Here is a 20,214-nt window from a genome sequence, read left to right on the forward strand (position 1 = left end):
TTAGCTAGAGCGCATCGCCACAGCCTCCCTGCCTCCTTCTCCTCGAACCTGCCCAGGTGAGTGGTGCCCTCTTGAGACCCATTTGAGCCAAATTTGCCGGACAAATACCCCTTTGCCCGTCGCATGCATCTCCCTGCTTCCTGCTCGTAGTTAATCCTGCCCCCCCACCCTACCCCGCGACCTGATTGGCCCTCCAACCCCCAGTGTTTAGCTAGAGCGCGTCACCACAGCCTCCCTGCCTCCTTCTCCTCGAACCTGCCCAGTTGAGTGGTGCCCTCTTGAGACCCATTTGAGCCAAATTTGCCGGAAAAATACCCCTTGGCCCGTTCGCCTGCATCCCCTCGCTCCCCGCTTCCTGCTCGTAGTTAATCCCGCCTCCTAGCCCACCCTGCGACCTGATTGGCCCTACAACGACGACATTACTGACCACTCCAGGGCATCCCTCTACCTGGCAGTCCCATCGGCTAAGGGTCCCGAGGCAAAGGATGGCTTCTGCAGAGGCAGCTCCAGAGAGTGTCAGCAGGTGTCCGCAGGAGAAGCAAAAAGCCTGTAGCCTGCCGTCAACCAGCACCAACCAATATAGTAAGTGTGGCATGGGCAGGGACTGAAGCCATCACTTCATTCCAGTAAGCCCTGCCATTCCTAATTAAAAGTCTCACTGTGTTAATTTTTGCAGCTACATATTATGGTCAAGTGACATTGAGTGTGCCCCATTAGTTTAACCATGTTGAATTTTGCATCTAGATAGTGTTACCAAACTACGTTGAGTGCGCCCTTAAGTCTCATCTGTGTTGAATTCTGCATCTGGATAGTGTGACCAAACTACCTTGAGTGCGCCCTAAAGTTTTATTGTGTTGAATTTTTTAGCTACATATTATGGTCATGGGATATTGAGTGCGCCCTAATAGTTTCACTGTATTGAATTTGCTTCGAGATAGTGTGCCCAAACAACGTTGAGCGCGCACTAAAGTTTCACTGTGTTAAATTGTACAACTAGACACTATGGTAAAACGGCATTGAGTGTGCCCTAAACGTTTACTGTTTAATTCTCCCTCTAGATAGTATCACCAAACTACTCTAGGAGTCCTCTAATAGATTCACTGTGTTGAATTCTACATCTAGATATTACGATCAAGCCATAATTCCCACTGTGCCACTCCATGACTCAATCCCTCCCATCTAAATCCAAAAAGAGATCTTCACCCTGGCGCACCTTACACCTCCCTCCCCATAAATCCACCCCCCTCCAACCCCAAACAATCCCACCGCCCCCAACCCACCCTCCACCCACCCTCGGCATACCATCCCACCCCCCATCCAACTCCCAAGCCAGGGCAGCCCTATGGCGCTCCAAACATCTGCCTGCCTCTGTCTCTTCCGTCCCTTCCCCCACTCCCCTGCGACCATACCCCCCTCTTACCCTCCTTTACCTCAGAGTCCTCTCCCCCATCCCACCCCCGAATCACCCACCCGTCAGCACAGACCCACCCCCACCCCCTTACCTGCCCTATCCTCCCATCAACCCCCACTAACATCCCTCACCCGCCATATCCCTTCCCCTTCCGAAAATCTGCACGTTTCACCCTGGCAAGAACAGTGGCCGCATCTCCATCGCCCTGCCACCCACCCATCCTCTCTCACACACTGACTGCTCTGAAATCCCTGAAAAGTAGAAAACAAACCTGGCCCCCATCTATCTCCCTCTACTCCTCACCCCTCCTACCTTGACCCATCCCCTCAATCTCTCACCCCCCAACATCACCACCCTCCCCCTTCCTCACCTCGCTTCCAACTGCTCTCCCTCGATTTCTCGGCCAACACACCTGGCATCCCTAGCCCCAGTTTGACACATGAATCCCCAGTCCCAAATCCCTCCCCACCCTCCAACCAACCGCCCACCCGCCCTAACCCATCCAACTCCATCCTCCCCCCCACACCTCCTCCCCCGCCCGCCTATTCTTCCCAACCTCCATCGACCAGTCCACATCACTCACCACCCAGATCCGGCTGCCACCCTACCTCCTCCCTCTACCTCCTACCCGTGACCCACCCCGCCACCATCCCCCGCCACTCCCACAATGCCCACACCCACACCCCTACAACCTCCAAGACAACCCCCCATTCCGAAATAAGATGCATCCTTTTTAATGCCAGCTCTGTAGCAAAAAACACACACAGCATCTTTGACCTCCTCTCCTCTAATCCAGACCTAGTCTTTATCACGGAAACCTGGTTCTCCAACGACTTTGCCCCTATTGCTCATGAATCCTTCCCCCCTGATTACTCCCTTATCCCACTCAACAGACCCTCTAGAGGAGGCGGAGTTGCAGTCGTTTTCAAATCCCACTTCTCCATCTCACTCGTTGACTCCCAGACATACACTCCTTCTTGCGAATCCCTCCTCATCAAACTCTCACTCCCCCCGACGTTCTCCCACAGCTCCCTAATCATCTACAGACCCCCTGGCTATGACAGACATTTCACAGCCAACCTCTGTGACTCTATAGCCACCATCCAAGTAAACCACTCCTCTCTGACTCTTCTAGGGGACTTCAATATCTGGCTAGACATTCCCTCCAACCCCATGACCCACTCATTGGTCGACTGCCTTGATGCGCTTAACCTCTCCCTTCACATGAATGGTCCAACTCATTCTAAAGGACACACCCTTGATGCCATCTTCAGCTCCCACGACCAGATACAATCTAGCCCCCCCCCCCGCACCTCTCACCTGGTCTGATCACTCATTGTCCCTTTCTCCATCCGCTCCCCTGCCTCCGCACCCATCCCTGAGCCAGCCGCCCCCCTCCGCTGCAAATGCTGGAAGAAACTAAAAATCCTCCCTGACCTAGCCGACGCCCTGCTTCTCAGACCCCCCACAACCATTCCACGTGATGAACCCTTAACCATCGACTCCTTCGACTCATGACTCAATAACTCACTAATCCCGCTAACCCCCTCTTGCCGATCCTCCTCTCGCCTTGGTCCTTATCCCAAATGGTTTACACCTGAACTGAAGATTGCGAAACAACTAAATAAATCCCTAGAATGCAAATGTCAGAAAAGAAAAAGCAATCTGAGTAGGTCCACCTTCGCCTTGCACCAGCGCCACTATAAAGCTGAAATCCGAAAAGCCAAAAAAGACCACTACAACAATCGAATTCTTAACTGTGAAAACCACAACAAGGAACTCACAAAATCATCTCTGAATTCGTCAAACCAACCTGTACCTCAGCCCAATCCACCCCATCTCAATCACTCTGTGACTCGCTCTCTCTCCACTTTTACACCACTGCTCTCGACCGAACAACTTCTCTGAACAACAAATTGACCCTCCTCTTAACACCACAAAATCAGACCGCCGTAGCAACCACCCCCCCGCCCGCCACGGCAACAACTCAACCCACTTTCGACTCCTTCAAACCAATCTTGAGAGATGAATTTCTTGACCTCCTCTCCCCTCGGAAACCATCTGGCTCCCCCCTTGATCCCTGTCCCGTCTCAGTCCTCAAAGAAATATTCTCATCCACCTGCGCAGGAGAGTACACAAGAACCAACCTAAACGACTCCCTCAGCTCTGGAATCTTCCACGACGCCTTCAAAATTGCACATGTCAAGCCTCTTCTAAAAAAAACATCCCTGGATCCCCTCAACCAAAAAACCTACCGCCCCATCTCAAACACCAGATTCCTTGCAAAACTCATCGATAGAACCGCACACTCACAACTAAACGCCTTTGTCGAATTCAACAATCTCCTTGACCCCGCACAATCAGGCTTCAGACCACAACACGGTACTGAAACCACTCTGGCCTCAATCTGGGACAATCTTAAGATCACTGCGGACTCTGCAGGATGCACTGCACTAATCCTCCTAGACACCTCTGCCGCCTTCGACACAATTAACCACTCAATCCTACTTGACCGGCTCCACTCCCTTGGAATCCATGGAAATGCTCTCAAATGGATAGCCTCCTTTCTCAACCACGAAACAAATAACCCTCCTCTCCACCTTTGCCTCGACCGCTCGGCAAGTCAATACTGGAATACCACAAGGAGCATGCCTATTAGCCCTCTTCTTCAACCTCTATATGTCCACCCTCCCTGGGATTATCCACCCGCACAATATCCTGTGCTACAAATACGCTGATGATACTCAAATCATCCTAAAACTCCTCAACTCAAACTCCAACTCTCAGCCCGACCTGGCAGCCTGACTCATTGACATTGACCGTTGGATGACTACAAACCACCTCCTCCTAAACCCCACTAAAACCGAAATCATGGAGTGCGGCAACACTGAGCTTCCACCCCACCCTCTACCTTGACCGACATCCATGGGCCAACCACACACCACCTCTGCAGCAGTAAAAAACCTTGGATGCACCCTGGACTCCGACCTAACCCTCTCTCGTCAAATCAACAATGTATCTAAGTCTTGTCATTACCACCTTAAAATTCTTAGCCGCATTGTTCCCTACCTCTCCTTTCCTAACGGACTTGCCCCTGTTAAGTCTATTGTAATGTCGAGACTGGACTACGCTAACTCCCTTTACCTCGGAGTCCAGGCATACCACCTCATTAAATTGCAAAGAGCACAAAATGTTGCCGCCAAATTGCTACTAGCACTGGGTCCAAGAGACCACACCTCTCCAGCTCTCAGAACACTCCACTGGCTCCCAGTTGGACAAAGGGCCACTTTCAAGACCCTTTGCATCACCCACCGTGCAGTGCACAAGACCGGCCCTCTATACCTGCAAGACAAGCTAAAACCCTACCTCCCACCACGCACCCTAAGATCAAGCTCTGCCCTCTTTTTGGTGAAATCAACCACCAACTTGGTCAGGATAGGAGGATCCTCGTTCTCACCCTTGGCCCCCATTCTATGGAACTTGCTTCCACCCCACATCCAACACACGAAGACTATTTGTCATTAGGCAAACTACTAAAAACGTGGCTCTTCCGATAAACACTGATGACCACCTAAAGATATGCCCAAACCCCCAGCAACCCTATGACAAAACACACAATGAAGCTGTCCTACCTGGTGTTCACCCACATGATAGGATAGAATGAATGGATTAGAGGGAATGGTTGGAGTGAATAGAGTTGATGATGGAGCAAAACGGAGTGGGCGGACTGAGTAAACGGAATGACAGAGTTGACAGAGTAGAGAGAATAAAAGAGTAAATGGAGTGGATGGAACGGATAGAGCGGATGGAACGGATAGGATAAATGGAACTGATAGTGGATGGAACGGATAGGATAGATTAACTGATAGTGGATGGAACAAACAGAGTAGATGGAACGGATGGAGTAGATGGAACGGACGGAGTGGATGGAAAGGACGGAGTGGATGGAAAGGACGGAGTGGATGTTACGGACGGAGTGGATGTTGCGGATGTTACGGATGGAGCGGACTTTACGGACAGAGCGGATGGTACGGACGGAGTGGATGGAACAGATGGAGCGGATGGAACGGACGGAGCGGATGGTATGGATGGAGTGGATGGTACAGATGAAGTGGATGGTACGGATAGAGTGAATGGTACTGAAGAAACAGATGGAACGGATGGAGTGGATGGAAATGATGGAACAGATGGAGCGAACGGAGCGGATGAAGCACATGGAACCAATGGAACTGATGGAACTGATGGTGGTGAAGTGGATGGAATGGATAGAGTGGATGGAACGGATGGAATGGATGGTGTGGATGGAACGTTTGGAGAGGGTGGAACGCATGGAGTGGATGGAAGGTATGCAGTGGATGGAAGGTATGGAGTGGATGGAACGAATGGAACTGACAGAGTAGATTAAATGAAGTAGATAGAGTGACGGAGTGGATAAAGTGGACGGAGTGGATTGAACTGGATGAGTGGAATGGAACTAGACGATTGGAGGGAAATGGGTGGTACAGGATGGAACTGGATGAAAAAAACGAATGGATTGAGTGGATTGAATGACTTAATGAATGGACTGAATAATATCAGATACATCGATGAATCTGGACAGAGTAGATAGCACTGGAACTCGACAGAGTGAATTAAACTGGACTAGGAGGATGGAACTGGACTAAGAGGATGGAACTGGACTAAGAGGATGGAACTGGACAGAGTGGATGGAACCGGCCAGAGTGTATGGAACTGGACAGAATGAATTATTCTGGGCAAAGTCGATGGAACTGGACAGAGAGGATGGAACTGGACAGAGAGGATGGAACTCGCTTCCACCCCACATCCGACACACAAAGACTATTTGTCATTCCGCAAACTACTAAAAACGTGGCTCTTCCGACAAAACACTGATGACCACCTAAAGATATGCCCAAACCCCCCAGCAGCCCTACGACAAAACACACAATGAAGCTGTCCTACCTGGTGTTCACCCACACAATAGGATAGAATGGATGGATTAGAGGAAATGGTTGGAGTAAATAGGGTTGATGATGGAGCAAACGGAGTGGGCGGACTGAGTAAACGGAATGGCAGAGTTAACGGAGTAGAGAGAATAAAAGAGTAAATGGAGTGGATGGAACGAATAGAGTGGCTGGAACGGATAGAGTGGATGGAACGGATAGAGCAGATGGAACAGATAGAGCAGATGGAACAGATAGAGCAGATGGAACGGATAGGATAGATGGAACTAATAGTGGATGGAACGGATAGGATAGATGAACTGATAGTGGATGGAACAAACAGAGTAGATGGAACGGATGGAGTAGATGGAACGGACAGAGTGGATGGAAAGGATGGAGAGGATGGAACGGACGGAGCGGATGGAACAGACAGAGCGGATGGAATGGACGTAGCGGATGGAATGGATGGAGTGTATGGTACGGCTGGAGTGGATGATACGGATGGAGTGGATGATACGGATTGAGTGGATGGTAAGGATGGAGTGAATGGTACTGATGAAACAGATGGAAAGGATGGAACAGATGGAGCGAACGGAGCGGATGAAGCACATGGAACCAATGGAACCGATGGAACTTATGGTGGTGGAATGGATGGAATGGATAGAGTGGATGGAACGGATGGTGTGGATGGAACGGATGGAGAGGATGGAACGCATGGAGTGGATGGAAGGTATACAGTGGATGGAAGGTTGGAGTGGATGGAACGAATGGAACGGACGGAGTAGATGAAATGAAGTAGATAGAGTGATGGAGTGGACGGAGTGGATTGAACTGGATGAGTGGAATGGAACTAGATGACATGGATGGAACTAGACGATTGGAGGGAAATGGGTGGTACAGGATGGAACTGGATGAAAAAACCGAACGGATTGAGTGGATTGAATGACTTAATTAATGGACTTAATAATACCAGATACATCGATGAATCTGGACAGAGTAGATAGCACTGGACGGAAGAGATGGAACTCAACAGAGTGAATTGAACTGGACTAGGAGGATGGAACTGGACTAAGAGGATGGAACTGGACTAAGAGGATGGAACTGGACAGAGTGGATGGACCCGGCCAGAGTGGATGGAACTGGATAGAATGAATTATTCTGGGCAAAGTCGATGGAACTGGACAGAGCGGATGGAACTGGACAGATAGGATGGAACTTGACAGAGAAGATGGAACTGGACAGAGCAGACGGAATGGGACAGAGCGGACAGAACTGGACTGAGTGAGTGGAATTGGACAGAGTTGATGGAATTGTTGCCATATATCGGTATCCCCCTATATACTCTATATATATGTATCCCCATAAATATCTGTATCCCTGTATATACCTGTATCGAACTCTGTCACTTTCTATCCCTATGTCGCTATGTATGTTCCCACCGTCCTGTCCACGTGCCTTGTCTCAGGCGCTTCTACAGATAACCACCATATCACACTGCTACGCTTACTCTCTACTATACACCATCATTCAACTAGAACACAGCTATACCCCTCATAATTCGGACTGGCTGTTCACTTACGAATACGACCCCATGAACACCTCATCACCCTAATAAAATGCAGCTAGCTGAGCACATTCCAGCCTAGCTGTTCACATAGGCGTTCCTCAGGCCTAACGCAGCCAGAACCCAGTCTGAGTGTCCACCCATCAGACTGCACACATTCACTGATATCCTCATCACCACACCTATCGCTGGAAAACAGCTTTCATCCAACAACTACACCGGCTGCACACATATCCGGTGCACCCATGCACCATACGACACTATCTCTCTCTACTGACTTGAACTACGGTTCCCGAGGGCGTTCAACCTACCAGCGCTTTAAGGTCATACCAATTATATATAAGGCGCTATATAAATGCCAAGTAACATAACATAACATACTGCAACATAGCATAGAGCATGTCATGCCCCAAGTATTATATTATAGCAGGCGCTGGAGGAAGGCACCAGGGAAAAGTCCAGCATGACACAGGGGCAAAAAACAGGGCTAGAAACACCCATGGACCATGATATTTCATGACCCACACTTATGGTTTCCACTGCCGAGCACATCGCCCTCCACCCAAAATCCAAGCCGTTGCACCTCTGCTGCATTGCACCATTAGGCAAACTGCGCTTTCCTTTCATCCCTGGGTGCAATGTCCCGTGGTCAGACTGAGGCATAACATTGTCTCGGGCACACATGAAACAGTAGCCTACTGTTGCAATTGCCAATTCACTTCTTTTGTGACAGACTGTTTGAGTAGTACCAAAGGCAGGGGTGGGGTGGGGGCGGCTTTTAATCAAGATGTGATGCAAATTGTGCATTTTAAAGAATATTTATCAGTAATACTGATCAAAACTACTAGACGCATGGTGAAGTAACTTATCAAACTAGGCCAAATCAAAAACGTGTCATACTTTGAGCAAAAAAACTGGACCACACTAGCTTTTTGTGGTTTTGGTTTGGGCATTGCCCTATTGCCCTGTAGGCCAGTCCGAGCCTGCTATCGTAAAATGTTGGGTATCCCAGTGTTACTCTGAGATAAGAGCCACCAGGCAAATGATTCAGGTCAATTCCTTTGAAAAAAACAACGCTGACTTCGAGAATATGGAAATATTTGTGTATATATAGCAAACAATCTGCCTTACATTTGCTTCCTAGTGCTTTAAAATACTGCAGTATTCTGCAAATCCTAGAAAGAGGCGTGGTTCCTCAAGATGCATCAAACACAAGACATTTACATGCGCAATGCACAGCAGGGACTGCTATCCCAACTCCCCCTCCCTACGACCACTGGACCATTTCTGTCCCTTTTTCCTGTCTGGATGCACCATGTAAGCCCGCCCCTTCCTTTCCCACAGGTTCCACCTCCCCAAGATTCCTTTTCTCTAGCCCGCCTTCCCTTACCCCGCTTGCAACGCCAAGATTCCTTTTTTTTAAATTGGTCCCCATTGGCCGATTATGCCCCAGGCCTCCCAGAGACCTTGTGCCCCGGAGGGGTGTACTGCCTATACCCCCCTCCCTCTCCCTCTCCCCGCCGTTTGCTCCTCAACCCTTTTGACAGTAATAGCACTTTTCTTCTTTGGATACACCAGGTAACTCCGCTGCGGCTTCTGCAAGACAGTATGAAAACAATGGGTCAGACATTACATGTGATTTTGTATTACCCCCGCCCCCACCCTATCCTTAGCCTAAAGTGAGGGCGGGCGGGTTGATCCTCTTGCTGTCTGCAACTGGAAACAAAGAGGGCTACTCCCCTTACTCACTCTTTTATTTGGCCCTTGTCCACACCCCAACACCATCAGCCAGGACAGCCCCTTCAACCTGGCTGTTCCCGTGCTCCACCCTCTTCTCTTGCCCTCCCCTTTCTGCGGGCAACACGGTCCCCTGACTGAGATGGAATGCTGGAAACAGGCATGCAGCGTGGGGGCCTGAAAATCCTTTTGCCATGTTTCGTTGCCAGCTGAACATTTTTATGGGAGGTTCTCCAGGAGACACAGGGTGACCCGGAATTGATCATTGTCAGTTATGCGCTCTGCATGATCAGTAGCCGATAAGAATTGGATGGGCACATTTGTACCCAAAAGCCACTACAATGTGATTTCCTCCAAAACAATGAAAGGCAGTCCCCAAGTAACGCTATCATGTCTGCTGGTTTGACACACACAAGAAAAAGGGCTTGCTTTTTCTTGTGGCATTTCCCATTTTCTTCACTTCATTCAAAATATGAAGCTGCATTCCTGTGTCAAGCGATAACTGCAAGCAGGTGGCCTTGTCGCACAGTTCTTATGCTGTTGTTTTCAGTCTTGAAAGTATAGCTTGCAAATCCGAGATGATAATTTTTCAGGCTGACATTAATTTCTTTCCTGGTATTTGTAGTGTTCCATTCAGGATAGGAAATATAAAGCTACTCTTGTTGCTTAACATAATTTGTCATGATTGGTTTATAGTGATTAATGTATTTTTTTGTATTTTACTTGTGTTTTATATAGCTCCTTAAGGCAAGGCTCTGTACAGTGAACAAGGAACGGTACAATATAATGGATAAACAAAACATTCAGAAAACAATCAATGATGTTGCAGGAAATGAGACTTCAGTGACCCACGAAATAAAGAATAGACAGAAATAGAATGAAGAGAGTAGGGAAGAGCATTCCAGTGAAGAGGGGCTAAACGCTTAAAAGTGCAAAAACAGGATTGGGTACAAGGGGGACGTAGTGCCACCAATAGAAACTGTGAATAAGAGCGGAGAGAACGAGAAGGGGTATAGAAAGATATCAGAGCAGAGAGATAGCTAGGAGCAAGACCATAGAGGGACTTAACGACAAGACAGAGACGATTAAATTAAATGAATGTGAAACCAGGCAACAGAAGAGAAGAGAAGATAGAATCTCGGAAAGAGAGAAGACAGAGAAGACGGATATAAGAACTGAATACAAGTTAAAAGCATTGAAAAAAATGAAGGAGGACATTAGGAGTTTAGAAGCTTGAAAGGTGAGAAATAGGTGGGCTTTATGAATATTGTGTAGGTGAAAGTGACAGGCGCGCAAAGTTAGAGAGATGTGATGAGGGAAGGAAAGACTAGAGTCAAAGTGGAGGCCATGATTTTCGGACCATGGGTGAGATAAGAAGCTTGGATGGTGTCAGGCCTCTGCCCTTCTTCCCAAACCTCCTCCTCACCTGATTCTTCGGATGACTTGTCCTTGGTAGTGGAAGTTTGTTCTTGCGGGACTTCCTCTTATCTGATGGCTGTTTCTCTTTAGACTTTCGGTCCCTCCGATCGTGTAAATAGGGTCTGGCTCCCTCAGAGGCCACCTTGGCAGGGATTGGCACCTGCCCTTGGTGGATCCCGAGGAGCCAAACCCCAAATTCAGGGAAAAAGCCGATGGGCAGAAAAAACCCTGATGTCCAATTTCACCCGATGGAAGTCTGTTGTCTTGGGTGGTGGCAAATATAGTGGTAAGAAAAAGGTTCAAACCGGAACCCAGCTCTGGAACACTTCAGTAGCAAAAAACCCACAATGTAGTATGTACATATAATTAGAAAATGAAGTTAAGAAGAATTCGGAGGCTAGTGAAAGGTAGGAGTAAGGTAGAAGGAAAAAGGTTAGAACGGATAGAGTGCTGCAGAAAGCCGGCTCCCAAGGGAGGAAGCGCAGAAATCTCCAAGACTGAAGACTGAACCAAGAAGGAAAAAGAGGGTAAAGAGGTAAGAGAGGAGGACTGCAGAAGCTTACTACTGTGTAAGCAAGATAGTAACCGAAATAGGCTGAGCAGGAACAGAGAGAGCTGACACGCACACTGCCCTTCCCACAGATGGAACCGCATAGTGGTGCAGAGAGAAACCTGAGTCTGAAGGATGGGTCAGGTAAGAAAAGAATGGCGGTAGAACGCCAAGGGATAGAAGCACAGAGCAGCGCCAGAACCGAAGAAGCTGTTACGAACACTACCCCTCCCACAGATAGAAGTCACGGGAGAGTTTCGTAAAGAAACCTGAACCAAGAGGAGGCTCAGGTAAGTGAGGAAATGCGTTAAAATGCCAAAAGACAGAACAAAGTAAAACTGGCAAACAGATAATAAAAGTAAAGTAGAACGAAACAAGAGAGGGTACAAGAGCGGAACTACCATAGTGAAACTCAAGGAGTACAAAAGAAAGGCTCAAGTAGAATCTCAACGGAGCAAGCAGCGGAGCACTGTAAGGGTGAAAACAGATAGAACGCACAGAGTAGGGGGCGGAGTCAGTATCAATACCTAAGTCTGCCATCTTGAATGAGGACTAGAGTGGGGAGAGTGTACATTGTACTTATGTCTCCAGTAATGCCACAGCTTCCACCGGCGATTCCTGACAGATGGAGGAGAAGAAATAAAGGGAGCAGGAGGGGAGAAGGTATTAGCAGGGAAAAGAGGACTTCATAAGAGATTACAGTGTGAACACGTTCCAGTGCATTCACAGAGGTAGCTATCGGCAAACATTTGATTTGATTGGGGGTACAAGCTCCCGGACTATTAATATCTAGGGCCATTGAACTCAGCCCCCGCTCCCTGCCTAACCCGTGCTTCAGTTCCGTGACTCCCAGCTAGTAACATGCTTCAGACCTGGCGCTAGGTCCCCATATGTACACTCCCACGATTCCCCTTCTTCCAATTTTTGGTCATATAAGTGTGCTGCAACCTGTCCGTGTATTATGAAAAAAGGGGTGGGTGAGAGCACCCGGATAGTATGGCTACTGCGCTGAGATCATTGAATTCAGATTGTTGCGTGTTAGCAGCTAGTTCTAGGAATCCGATGGGGCTGTGCTCAAAGGCCCCAATGCGAAAAATTGCAAGATGGTTCTAGGATTCCTATATGGTTGGTGCTACGCTCTCAAATGAAAGGTACTCTAAAGCGCAAATTACGCTTGATTTATTGAATCATGGTTCAATGAAGAGAGAGACTGGCAGCTCTACTAGGTGCCATAAGGTCTTTATTGTTACGAGAGGTGCCAACACGTGTTTCAACCACTCAAGGGTCTTTATCAAGGCTGTGGTGGTCATCCAACAAACAATCATTGTTAGCCTTTTAGTAGGATGTTGAGTCAGACACAGGTGTGGCATACCATAGTCCCAATCATACCCAAGTGGGTGTGAGGTGTGATGTGGTAGGTATTTGTAACATGTGCAGAAGGTGACATGAGTATTTGGCAGTTTAAAATCATATCAACATTTTTGCATCATCAGGTTCAGAGGAAAGTGCAATAATTGTATGCAATATTTTCGTACATGGATGATCCATAAGTTTTGAGGACACAGGATGCACCATGGGGAGAAGAAGGAGAGTATATAAAGATTAGTAAGTATAAAGACTAAAAAGATGTGTGGGTCATATGGTAAGTATTGTGGGGAGAGTTTACCGAGTTGGATATATAATTGACATGAAGTAACTGTGGGACGTGTTGCCTGGCGCAGTGCTGTGCAGTGTATAGTGCTTCTAGGAAACAAAAAAATGATGATTAAAATGTAAGCATATTTCCCTGATTGAAGGTTACAAGTAAGAGGGGGGTGTGGCCTGGGACAATGCTGTGCACTGAACAGTGCTTCTTGGAGAGAAAATATGATTAAAAGTGAGGGGGCGTATGGCTTGGCGCAATGCTATGCATGGTGTAGCTAGGGGCTCAAGGGTTCAAGCGACGTGATGTCCGTTAAATGCCTCTAGGTGGTGGTGCCTGGTAGCCCATAGAGTGGGGTAGTTACACAAGGTCCGTGGTGGGAGGCAGTAGATGTGGGGATGTGTGTGAGTGAGCTGTAGGAATTGCCGACTTGTTAATGCCTTGTGAAAATGCTAGATTTAAACGTGGTGCAATGTGAATAATGCTTAATGCTCATAGTACCCTGAAATGCTAATGCGAATGCTTAAATACTGGTTGTGGTTGCAAATGCACGTTTCCTAAGGAGGAGCTCATTCCGGAGGCGTATGAACAACTAGGTTCAGAAAAACATCTTGCAAATCCCATCCATCTGTAGATGGTTAGCGGACCTTGCATGCATGCTAATATTTCATTCAGAGTCGTAAGTGCGTGTGAGTTCCCATTAAGAGAACACCCGATGTGACTATGGATAGCAAAGCTGGTACGGCTCTTGCCTGGAAGCCGGCACATTCTATGTATGGTCACAGTGTCTGCTAGGAATAAGTGATTGTGGACAATCTCCCATATAAAAAGAAGAGAACATGGTGTGGCAGGTTTTTTTATACCTCTGTTGCACCAGAGACATTATGAAAATAGACATATATACTGGTACTCATCCCCATGTAAGCTGCTTACCTAAGGGGGCGCGTTGCCTCAGTCTATCGTCTCCTCACTGGTTGGTGATCACTGAGATCCCACCAATGCATTTCCGTGTTATCTAAATAGCACAAATGCGCCTATTGGCTGCAGTTGAAGACCAAGATTGGCGCAAACTGACAGAGGTGGTGATACACCACGTTGGTCACGTGTTTGCGGGTTGCCGTGACAATGAGCTCTTGTATCAATGCTTGAAATTGATACAAATGTACATAACAAAGGAGTGTGCTGGGATATGTGCTGCATAGGCATACAAAAAGCTCTTGTAACCATACTTGATGTGAAAGCTGTAGTGCATGCTTGGATAATGTGTGTTGGGCATGTGTTAAACCAGTGCAAAATGCTCTATTAGCGTCCAACTCCGGACCCAACTGAAACAGAGGGAGCAGAGGTGGTAAACCTCGTCTTGAATCTATCCAAACAAGATCTTACGGAAACAGAAGTCAGGATTCTCAACAAAGGCTTATCATTTGCCCCTACAAGTGCACTCAATCATACCGATGCACATATAGACCTTTTCAAATTCACAAGAAAGCTCAAATTGAAAAAATTATTTTCAAAGAAGGTAGAATGGAGGAAAAAACCTGTTCCTGTACCTTTGATCAGCGAGGTCGCAATGGAGAACCTGCAACTAACCCACACACTGGTGAATTTAACAAGCACCAGCAGATGAATTACCGCAAGCCACACTTATTAAGAAACTGGATATCGAAAAATGCGCATTAGACTCCATTGAATTGAAGTATATGTGTCTATTTTTATAATGTCTCTGGTGCAACAGAGGTTAAAAAAAACTGCCACACCATGTTCTCTTCTTTTTATATGGGAGGTTGTCCACAATCACTTACTCCTAGCAGACACTGTGACCATACATAGAATGTGCCGGCTTCCAGGCAAGAGCCGTACCAGCTTTGCTATCCATAGTCACATCGGGTGTTCTCTTAATGGGAACTCACATGCAGTCGAAACTCTGAATGAAATATTAGCATGCATGCAAGGTCCGCTAACCATCTACAGATGGATGGGATTTGCAAGATGTTTTTCTGAACCTAGTTGTTCATACGCCTCCGGAATGAGTTTCGCCTTAGAAAACGTGCATTCGCAACTGCGACCAGTATTTAAGCATTTGCATTAGCGTTTCAGGGTCCTCTGAGCGTGAAGCATTATTCACATTGCACCACGTTTAAATCTAGCATTTTCACAAGGCATTAACAAGTCGTCAATTCCTACAGCTCACTCACACATATCCCCACATCTACCTCCTCCCACCACAGACCTTGTGTAACTACCCCACTCTATGGGCCACCAGGCACCACCACCTAGAGGCATTTAATGGACATCACGTTGCTTGAGCCCTTGGACCCATAGCTACACCATGCAACCCTCATCAGTTAGTTCTGCTAGCACTGTCCTACCCTTCTAGATATCAACCAACATAGACCAATTTATGTGTCACAATCTCCTTGCCCTAGCTAGATTCTAGTTCCACCTCCTCCTTTGGCTTAGAGGATTTATGAGAACACATCACAAGCTCCTCACTCACACAACCCCACCATCGGCACATGCACGCTCACTCACCACCCAACCTCACCACATGCCACCACGTGCGCCACCTTACCATGAGCCGGGTCATTGATCCTGTAACCTCCAATCAGGGATTTATGCTTACTCATTCATAATGTTTTCCTAGAAGCACTATACAGTGCATAGCATTGCGCCAAGCCATACGCCCCCTCACTTTTAATCATATTTTCTCTCCTGGAAGCACTGTTCAGTGCACAGCATTGAACCAGGCCACACACTCCCTCTTACTTGTAACCTTCAATCTTGGAAACATGCTTACATTTTAATCATCATTCTTTTGATTCCTAGGTGCATTATACACTGCACAGCACTGCGCCAGGCAAGACGACCCACAATTACCTCATGTCCATGATATATCCAACTCGGTAAACTCTCCCCACAATACTTACCATATGACCCACACATCTTTTTACTCTTCATACTTACTAATCTTGATATACTCTCTTTCCTTCTTCTCTCCTTGGTGCATCCTGTGTCCTCAAAACCTACGGACCATCCATGTACAAAGATATTGCATACAATTATTGCACTTGCCTCTGAACCTGATGATGTAAAAATGTTGATATGATTTTAAACTGCCAAATACTCACTCATGTCACCTTATGCACATGTTACAAATACCTAACACTTCAAACCTCACACCCACTTGGGCATGATTGGGACTATGTTATGCCACACCTGTGTCTGGCTCAACATACTACTAAAATGTTAACAATGATTGTATGTTGGATGACCACCACAGCCTTGATAAAGACCCTTGAGTGGTCGAAACACGTGTCAGCACTTCTCGTAATAATAAAGACATTATGGCACCTACTTGAGCTACCAGTCTCTCTCTTCATTGAAGCATGATTTAATAAATCAAATGTAATTTGCGCTATAGAGCATCTACCATTTGAGAGCGTAGCGTCAACCATATAGGATTCCTACAATCATCCTGCAACTATCCCTATATTATTCTCACTACTTAATGTGGCAGACCCCTAGACGTGGCGTAAAAGAGATGCTGAACTAAACAAAGTGATATAAAATATAATAACATGAAAATCAACCTAATAACCTAAATCATTTGGACGCAACTAGTAACGCTTGTACATGTCAGCGCATAATATGAAACCTACCCCAGTTTTGACATATGGAAGGATTTAGAAGCCTCTACAGCAGCTTCTTGATCTAACTGTGGCAGCTATTGCATTCCCCCACTACGTGTGTCACCCCCAAGTGAGTCGTAAAAAAGTGACCCCAGGTTAACATGAAATTGGCCTCTTGGTCCCGAGGTCTGTATATGATGCATTCATATGTTGCTGCCTTGACTATCTCCTCCTCCCAGTTGTCAGCTAATGGACATGCCCTTCACTTCCACAGCCTCAACACCATTTGTTTAGCTACAAGCACGGCAGTGTTTAGCCACCTTTGCTCCAGATCCGGGAGGGGCCAATCGCAAACATATTGTGCAATATACAGAGTTTTGGGTCTGCTGGGGTGGCTTTGCCTACCGTATCTTAAATTTCCTCTAGAGTCATAGACCAGAAAACCCTCAGCTTGGAACAGGTCCATAGCATGTGTAGCAGGTTCCCTCCTGTAAAGATACATCGCCAAAAGTCATCATTCTGGGCCAATTTGGCAGCTGCTAGCTTAAAGGGTGTCCAATAGCATCCCTGGAGAATTTTAACATGTGCAAACCTGAGCCACGCTTCCCTGATACCCTGCTCAACATTGCTCATAATGCAGTGAGCAGGTCCACCCCGAGATCTGTTCCACTACCATCTCCTGCCACCTACTTATTATACCCCCTTTATTCTGGACAGAGTGGCATTTACTACCCCAAACAGTCCTCTTTTTCCCCTCCAGGTGCTGACTAGTTTGGTGATGGCAGAGCTTTTTTGGGGGGTCTGGTGTACCTTCCGAATCTTCCTAAACAATGCGCTAATTGCCTGTGCCTCCATGCTTCTTTATCTGACAGGCCGCACTTCACAGCAACTTCATTAAAGTGCCTAAGAGGGCTGCCCTCCCGCATTTCCCTCATTTGTAATACCCCACAATTGGCCCAGCTTGTCCAAGCTCCTTCAGGAGGCACTGGCTAAAATTGCAGGTTGTTCTCCCAAGGCTCTGGCTTGGTTGTCATCCTTCCTGAAAGATCGGAGTGCCAGAGTACATTGGGGTGATAATTTCTCTAAGGCCGTTCCCATTTTTTATGGAGTACCGCAGGGATCAAGCCTGTCACCTCTTTTGTTTAATTTATATTTGAGAAGCCTCTGCGAACTCCTGGAACACATCAGGGTATTCTTCACGAATTACACCGATGACACGCAGCTCATTTTGGAACTTACGGGCGACTATATCACTGACAGTGCGAAAATCTCAGAGGTATACCAGGTCATAGACCATTGGATGCAACATCATTGGATGTGTTTAAACAATACTAAAACCGAATTGTTGATCTTCGGAACGCGACAGGCCAGATCCAAGTTGGGGATGGAATATAAGACCTTTACCATCAAAGACGCCATCATCCCGGTGATGCTGCATGTTAAAACTCTTGGGATGATGGTGGAAGCTTCGGTGGGTTCTGAGGTACAGGTAAGCTACCTGTTGAAAAAATAGCGCGTACTACTTACGTCTCTTGAGAGCAATAAGACCCTTTATTAATGAAGTTATCGCTGCGACAATTGCTAGAGCTATCATTCTGTCGCGGCTTCACTACGGCAACGCTCTACTGCTAGGAGCTACGAAGAGGGAAATTCAAAAGTGCCAAGTCATACAAAATGACACAGTTTGCATAGTTAAGAAAATAAAAACCAGAGAACATGTGTCAACAGGGAGAAGAGCACTCCAATGGTTAAGAGTGGAGGATAGAGTTAACTTTAAGGCCATGACAATAATCCATAGATGCTTATATGGAGAGGCCCCGAGCTATTTCAAAAAACATTTCTCGTTTTATACACCCGAAAGAGTCCTAAAATCAGCCGACAGGGGCACCTTGAATATACCCGGTGCCAAGCGTGCAATCGGGCAAGGTAAATCCTTCCCGGTGAAAGCAGTAGACTACTGGAACAAGATGCCGATGGTATTACGGCTAGAAGCGAACAACCAGAGTTTCAGGAAACTGCTTAAAACCTTGCTGTTCCAATGAGTAATGCAGTCCCTTCTCTACAGCATCCAATCTAACTCAAAGATACATGTTTTTGATTTTCTTGGTTCCCGCGCCCTGGTGCCTGCGGGCTATCGGTGCGTAATAAGCAGGTACATAACATAACATAACAAGAGAGTGCCCTATTCACAATCCCTACTACCCGATTATTCCACCTGGGTGCCTCCTGGTGCCAATGGCTATCTACAGTGATCATCGAATGAGCCCTCACCCACGCCAGCACAGAAGACCCCACTATGGGGTGTTTCTTCGTCTGATCATCCACATCAAATAGTATTGCCGATCTGGCTTTCCGGCTCATCTCCTGTTCCAGAGTGCCCACGGGGTGCTATCTCTTGGCTGCCTGAAAAAGACACCTGTGAGAGTTGCTGGGCCAGATAGTAAAACTCTATGTTAGGCAGCCTCAGACCTCCCGCATTTCTAGGGGCATAATGTTTTTCAATTCTTGGTCTCTGTCGTATGCTACCACAAATAAATGACATAATGTCACACATCATTTTACTCATAAGACAGGGTGGTACTTTCAAAGGGAGAAACCCAAAGATGTAGTTCAGGTGTGCTATCACCACTATTTTGACTATCTGGATCCTACTCCACATTGATATGTTCTATACAGTGAGCATGTGGCAAAATCTACTTGCATCTTGGCCCATGTCATTTCCAAGTTGTCTTTGATTAAGTCCCCTATATCCCTGTTCAGATAGATCCCTAGGTGCTTGAGGCATGTGTCCACCCATCGCAGCTGCACTTCCCTGTGTCTGTGCGTTCTGGCATTTAGGGGGATGGCTTCACACGTATCCCAAATTATTTTATAGCCTGAGAAAGCCACAAAGTTATGGATGACTTCCATCAATTCTGGCACAGAGGTATTGGTTTACCATTTTCAACATGATATCACCTACATTTAAGAATGCCTTTTGCTCACCAATCGGCGTCTCGATCCCCCCTATTTTTCTGTTCTTTCTTATGGCGAGGGAAAGGAGTTCCAGCGCCAGGACAAAGAGCAGCAGGGAAAGTGGGCAGCCCTACCTAGTACCTTTACTGATGTTAAAATAGTTGGACACATGCACCCCACATCGTACTCTCTCACTGGCTCTGTCAAAGAGAAGTCTCACTTTACATATAAAATCCCTACCCAGCCCAAACCTTTCCAAGGTTCGGAACAAGTAACCCCACTCCACTCGGTCAAACATTTTCTCAGCATTTAGTGAGAGTGCAATGGTGGGGTCCTGCCCATCTTTCCCCTGACACATCACGTG

The 20,214-nt window shown here is 47.1% G+C and overlaps 1 protein-coding gene across 3 annotated transcripts in view; it reads left to right on the top strand.

Annotated features, from left to right (window-relative positions):
• Window positions 1-20,214, top strand: part of NOD2 (nucleotide binding oligomerization domain containing 2) — a 561,668-nt gene that overhangs the window by 503,086 nt on the left and 38,368 nt on the right. The gene's annotated exons all lie outside the window — the stretch shown is intronic.

Source organism: Ambystoma mexicanum, chromosome 1q (assembly GCF_040938575.1).
Source record: "Ambystoma mexicanum isolate Mex_15411 chromosome 1q, UKY_AmexF1_1, whole genome shotgun sequence".
In the NCBI taxonomy this organism is placed as follows: Eukaryota; Metazoa; Chordata; class Amphibia; order Caudata; family Ambystomatidae; genus Ambystoma; species Ambystoma mexicanum.